Source organism: Euphorbia lathyris, chromosome 4 (genome assembly GCF_963576675.1).
Source record: "Euphorbia lathyris chromosome 4, ddEupLath1.1, whole genome shotgun sequence".
NCBI lineage: Eukaryota > Viridiplantae > Streptophyta > Magnoliopsida > Malpighiales > Euphorbiaceae > Euphorbia > Euphorbia lathyris.
The window spans coordinates 43,114,712-43,121,875 of record NC_088913.1 but is presented as its reverse complement, the minus strand read 5'-3'; the positions used below and the strand labels follow the sequence as shown (position 1 = coordinate 43,121,875).

Genomic DNA, 7,164 nt, shown 5'->3' with positions numbered 1-7,164 from the left:
CTAAAAGGGAAGTAAAGAAGGTCATACGAGATGCTAGAGCAAAGGTGAATCGGGATCTGTATACAAGATTGGATACGAAAGAAGGGGAAAGAGACATATATAGAATTGCTCGGATAAGAGATAGGAAGACGCGAGATCTCGGAAAAGTTAAATGTGTGAAGGATGTGGACCAGAAAGTCCTAGTTGGAGATAAGGATATCAAGGAACGATGGAGGTCCTATTTTGATGACTTATTTAATGGAGATCGCCAACAAGATGTTGGAGATATAAGTATCCATCACGATATGATAAATCATGAATGCCTGGGGAGAATTCAAAAGGGTGAAGTCAAAATGACATTAAGTAAGATGAAGTTGAAGAAAGCAGTAGGACCTGATGGCATCCCTATTGAGATTTGGAGATGTTTGGGAGAAAGAGGAATCGAATGGTTGACGACGTTCTTCAACAAAATTTGGAGAAACAATAAGATGCCATCAGAATGGAGGAAAAGTACCTTAATCCCTTTGTATAAGAACAAAGGCGATGTCCAAGATTGTGCCAACTATCGGGGAATCAAATTAATGAGTCACACTATGAAACTTTGGGAGCGAGTGATTGAACAAAGGCTAAGGAGGACGGTGAAGATCTCGGAAAACCAGTTTGGCTTTATGCCGGGAAGATCAACTATGGAAGCCATCCATCTAATGAGACAATTAATGGAGCACTATCGAAATAAGAAGAAAGACTTGCATATGGTTTTCATTGACTTGGAGAAAGCATATGATAAGGTACCAAGGGAAGTACTTTGGTGGGCTTTGACAAGGAAAGGCATTTCGCGGAAATATATTGACATCATAAAGGACATGTATGAGGGAGTATGCACGAGTGTACGTACTAGTGTTGGGAAGACTGAAGAGTTTCCTATTACGATTGGAGTGCATCAAGGTTCCGCACTAAGCCCATTTCTTTTTGCCATCGTTATGGATGAACTAACAAGTTCACTTCAAGATGGTATACCATGGTGCATGCTGTTTGCAGATGATATTGTGTTGGTTGATGAGACGAAAGGAGTGGAGATGAAGTTGGAACTATGGAGGCAAACTCTAGAATCTAGAGGCTTTAAGTTGAGTCGAAGTAAGACAGAATATTTGGAGTGTAAGTTTAGCGGCCGTAGGAGTAGGGAGGTAGGGACAATCACCCTAGATGGGAGAGTTGTTCAGGCCTCGGATTGCTTCCGGTATTTAGGATCTATTATCCAAACGGATGGAGAAGTAGATGGAGATGTTGCTCATAGGATTAAAGCTGGTTGGTCGAAGTGGAAGAGTGCTACGGGTTTCCTTTGTGATCCCGGCATGCCTAATAGATTGAAGGGAAAATTCTACCGGACGGCAATTAGACCAGCATTGTTATATGGTACGGAGTGTTGGGCAGTGAAACACTGCCACATCCATAAGATGTCGGTGGCGGAGATGCGTATGTTGAGATGGATGTGTGGTCACACGAGAAAGGACCGGGTGCGTAATGAAATAATTAGGACAAAAGTAGGGGTCACATCTATTGAGAATAAAATGAGAGAAAACCGACTAAGGTGGTTTGGCCATGTGAGACGTAGAGCGCTTGATGCGCCGGTTAGGAGAACCGAAGAGTGGCAAAGGGATGTAGTGGTGAGGGGAAGGGGAAGACCTAAGCAAACTTGGAGGAGGGTGATCGAGAGTGATATGAGTTTATTGGGAATTGAGGAAAATATGGTAGTGGATAGGACGGAGTGGAGGGAGCGAATCTGTGTCGCTGACACGACTTGATTTTCACGGTTTTATATGATGGTTCATGTTAGCCGACCCCGAATCATTTCGGGACTAAGGCTTTGTTGTTGTTGTTGTTGTATAGTTGTATTAATCTAAAAGGTTAATATAGAAGATACGAAACTGTTAGAATTAAAATTGGATGAAAGTTAATTTGATGTGTTAATATGATTAACCTAAATATTACATAAAGTACTTATGTAATCAACCAATTAAATTTATTTAATTGAGTCTATGCATGTTTGGAGTTATGGACATATTTGGACCCTCTATTTAGTCTTTTGGTATTTTTGAAATAGGGCATGCGTGTCTTGCCTTTCTACTATCTATTGTAATTTCTCCTCTCATCTAATTCCCTTCAAGTTAATTGAAGTTTTCTTTAGTAGTATATAAATTAATATGTAATTTCAAGGCGCCATGGAGAAGACGGAGGACCTAAAGAGAAATATGTAATAGTTAGTATTTCCCTAGGTTTGGTCTTTTATTCCGTCTCTGGCTCGACGGAATAATTTAGATAATATGTCCATAATACCAATGTATGTGTCTGATGTATGCTAAAGCAAATCAAGACTAAGTTAGATTATGAGACTTAAAATAAAAATCACTGACTAATTAAAAGTTAAGTAAATAAGCAAGTTATTAAAATCGGTTGCCCCTCCCTAATATTATAATTCAGCCGGAAGTACTGGGGGCCTTTGGGTTGTTGAGTAAACTCAAGCTCGGGGTCTTATGGTAACACCTGAATTATTGAAAATAATCTTTTCATGAATATGGGGTAATACTTAAATTAGATTATGATAATTGGATGAGTAAACTCATGTTTTCATAAACTAATGGGCAATATGGTTGGGATTAATATGAATAACATATTAAGTTACTAATGTGGTTAGTAACCCAATAACCTAGGAATCACATCAAAGATGTGATTGATTACATGAATCTACCTAACAAATGAGACTAGTTTGTTGAGTAAACTCAAGGCGAAATCTCAGGAGTTAGGATCCTAGCTCACTAAAGGATTTGTGAAATTCTTCGAATTAATATGGAGGGCTATTAATTTGGCAAAATAGTGGGAGCAATCTAAAATAAACAAAAGGCCTATAATTTTAGATTGATGTATTTTAAAGCAAATGAATAACGTACGTTTACTCTTTCTCACTCTCAAGTTATATTAAAACACTCTTAAAATCATGACTAACACCAATCTTCAAAATATACTTACCGATAACAAGTTGAACAGTTCAAACTTCACCGACTGGTATCGCAACCTCAAAATCGTTTTGAATTTCGAGAAGAAAGGGTATGTACTTGATACACCGATACCCCCTTACCCGGCGGATGGTGCTCCCTACTAAGAATTTTATGCTTACTTGAAGCATAAGGCTGATGACGATCATGCGGGAGACATCATACTTGCATCAATGACACTGGAATTGAAAAGGCAACATGTAGAAATGGATGTCTATTCTATGGTCGCGCACCTGAAAGAGTTGTTTGTGAATCAAACTCGGTGCGAACGCTACGAGATAACAAAGCAGTTATATAGATGCAAGATGTAGGTGGGCACATATCTAATGGCACATTGTGTCAAGATGATTAGCCTTATCACCAAGTTTTCTAGTATTGGAGATGCGATGGATCATGAACTAAGTGTAAACTTACTTCTTCAGTCCCTCCCCGAGAGTTACTCACAGTTCATCATGAACTACCAAGTGAGTGGCTTGCAAACCTCTCTTGAAGAGCTTGCAAATATGCTCGAGACAGTCGAGCCCAATATGAAAGAAAACGAGGGGATACCGGCCCTTGCTATTGAAGGATCAAAGAAGAGGAAAGGGAACTCTCCCAATCCAAACCATCCTAATAAGGGCAAGGGGGCCATGCTCACCGAAACAAAGGGAAAGGAAGTGAAGAAGCCCAAAGGAGAGTGCCACTTTTGTGGTGAAGAATGGCATTGGAAAAGAAACTGTTTGGTGTACCTAGCTACCCTCAAGAAGGGAAAAGCCGAGACTCCAACATCTGGTATGTTCTATATTTCGATAAAGAACAAACATTGCGAATTTTATAGAGATGGGATTTTCTATTTTTCAGGAATATCACAAAATGGGATTTATGTGCTGGATGACAAAATTTCTGTTTTCGCAATTGATACCAAAAGACATAAGCTAGATAATTCAACTTACTTGTGGCATTGTCGTTTAGGACATATAAACAAAAGACGCTTGCTTAAGCTACATCAAGATGGGCTTATAAATTCAATTGATCCTGAATCATTGGAAACATGCGAAGCATGTTTAAAAGGTAAAATGACAAAGCCACCCTTTAGCAATAAAGGTGAGCGTGTATCAGACACTCTAGGATTAATACATTCCGATGTATGCGGTCCTATGTCAGTCCAAGCAAGAGGAGGATTCAGATACTTCATAAGCTTCATAGACGACCATACCCGATATGGTTATATCTACTTGATGAGGCACAAGTCCGAAGCCTTTGAGAAATTCAAATGCTTCAAGAATGAAGTAGAAAATCAATTAGGAAAGAAAATAAAGATACTTCGATCCGATCGAGGTGGCGAATATCTTTCAGATGATTTTCTGAATTATCTAACTGAATGTGGGATATGCTCACAATGGACACCTCCCTATATACCACAACACAATGGTGTATCCGAGAGGAGGAACCGTACCTTACTAGATATGGTACGGTCCATGATGAGCATAACATTGCTTCCAAAGACATTCTGGGGCTATGCCCTAGAAACTGCCCTCTTCACCCTAAATCGAGTACCAACTAAATTCGCTAGTTCCACACTATATGAATTGTTCGTTGGTAGGAAACCCATATTCTCATTCATGAGAATATGGGGTTGTTCAACATTTGTCAAACGCATAGCGTCAGACAAACTAGATTCTAAATCTGATAAGTGTTTCTTCGTTGGATACCCTAAGGAAACTATGGGATATTACTTCTATCATCCAGATGATCAGAAAGTGATAGTATCCAAGCACACAACCTTCTTAGAGAAAGAGTTTCTCGAAGAAACAAAAAAGGGAAGCATGATTGAACTTGATGAAGTTCAAGAACAAGAAACACCGACTGAAACAACAGAGGCGGTTGAGGAACCCGAAGCAGTCCCATTAGATGAGACTCAAGTGGCACCCATTCGTAGATCACAAAGAGTTCGTGAACTCCCAATTAGATATGGTTTTCTAGTGGGAGATGATGATGAGGTTCCCGTGTTAGACGATGAACCCAAAAACTACGAAGAGGCTCTTACCAGTCCAGATTCTAAATCATGGCTCGAAGCCATGGATTCTGAGATGGATTCCATGTATGCCAACCAAGTGTGGACTTTGGTTGATCCAACCGAAGGGATAAAACCCATTGGGTGTAGGTGGATCTTCAAAAAGAAGACTGACATGGATGGAAAGGTTAGCACCTACAAAGCTAGGTTAGTAGCGAAAGGATATCGTCAGAAGCAAGGAATTGATTATGACGAAACTTTCTCTCCTGTGGCTATGTCCAAATCAATCAGAATAATGCTTGCTATTGCCGCTCACTACGATTACAAGATTTGGCAAATGGATGTGAAAACAGCTTTCCTAAATGGAAACCTGCTTGAGGATGTATGTATGATGCAACCTGAAGGTTTCATATCAAAGGATGCAAACAAGGTTTGCAAACTACAGAGATCCATTTATGGACTTAAGCAAGCATCAAGAAGCTGGAACAAGCGTTTTGACGAAACCATAAAACAATTTGGTTTCGAACAAAATTGCGAAGAAGCTTGCATTTACAAGAAAGCAAGTGGGAGCTCAGTTGCATTTCTGATATTATATGTGGATGATATATTATTAATGGGAAATGACATAGCTCTACTACAGTCAGTAAAAGTATGGTTATCAGGTAACTTCTCCATGAAAGACCTTGGTGAAGCAGCTTATATACTTGATATAAAGATCTACAGAGATAGATCAAGAAGGTTGTTTGGTCTTTCACATGCTACATACATTGAAAAGGTGCTAAAGCGGTTTAGCATGCTTGAATCGAAACGAGGTAACTTACCCATGGTTCGTTGTGGATTGAAGACACATTTATCTTGCCCAGCTGTCTAGCAAGCTATTCTACCTGACTTGTCAATTTCGACACAACATCTTCATTTCCCGCTCTTTTTCCCTCACTTCTGGCAGAGTGCCAGTTATAACTCGTGCTCACTACTTCTCTCAATAAGGTCGTACAAGGCCTGAGGTTCCAGATCTTCAGGATTTCCATTGGCAATAGATTCGATCTGGATCTTATAGATGTTGGTTACCCCATTGTAAAAGTTCTGCATCTGCATCCACATAGGAATGCCATGATTGGGCACTCTCCTTAGCAGTTCCTTGTACCTTTCCCATGCTTCGGCTAGTGATTCATCTTCTTCTTGCACGAAACGGGAAACCTCGTTTCTGAGCTTAATGGCTTGTCGTGGTGGGAAATATTTCATTAAGAACGCACCAGCCATTTCTTCCCAAATGGTGATCGTTCCTGGTTGCAAGCAATTCAACCATGTCTTTTCTTTGTCCCTTAGGGAAAAAGGAAACAGCTTCAGTCTGATTACATCGTCAGAAACTCCCCTGTTTGATCTGAACGTGTTGCACAGCGTGATGAATTCGAGAATATGCCCATTTGGATCTTCCGATTGGTATCCGTTGAACTGTACTGCGGCTTGTAACATTTGTATCATCGACGCTTTTACCTCGAATATGTTGTTCCCTTCGTTTGGCAACACGATACATGATGAATGTCCTTTTGTGGTTGGCCTTGAATAATCTCTGATTCGTATGATATGAGGGTTGTTATTCTCCCCTTCTTCTTCTTGGTTTGGTTGAACTGGTTGTTCGGATGGTACCCTTCCAGCCATTCTTCTCTCTCTTTGTCGTTCTCTTTGTCGTGCATGTCGAGCTCCCGCTCTGTTTCGTCTACACGTTCTCTCTAATTCGAGATCGATAGGAAAAACAGCTTGTCCAGCCCTGCGCATAAACTGATAAAGATTCCTTCTGGTTGCACTATTTAGCAAACAGATTAAAAACACCTTGTTTCACAGAAAAATTCGTATAAACTTTGTTGCTTTCAATCCCCGGCAACGGCGCCAAAAACTTGTTGTCCTCAGAATAGACTCTAGCAAGTGCACTAGATACAAGTAATAAAATGATAAGTCCAGTATCGTATCCATAGGGATTGAGAATCAAAGTTTACAAGAAATACCTTGTAGAACAGGGTGTGTGGTGTGTGTCAATTCTTTAATTTGAGAGGTGTTTGTTCAAACATAAACAAGATCAAAGCTTTAGTTGATTTCAAGGAGTACTTAATGATAAAAAGGCAGAACAGGTCAATCACAGCAGAA

The 7,164-nt window shown here is 39.9% G+C and overlaps 1 non-coding gene across 1 annotated transcript; it reads left to right on the top strand.

Annotated features, from left to right (window-relative positions):
- Positions 1-6,127: 6,127 nt before the first annotated feature.
- LOC136228229 (small nucleolar RNA R71) lies at positions 6,128-6,234 on the top strand. The gene has a single exon (XR_010688559.1). It is a non-coding gene; the product is annotated as a small nucleolar RNA R71 (small nucleolar RNA).
- Positions 6,235-7,164: the final 930 nt, after the last annotated feature.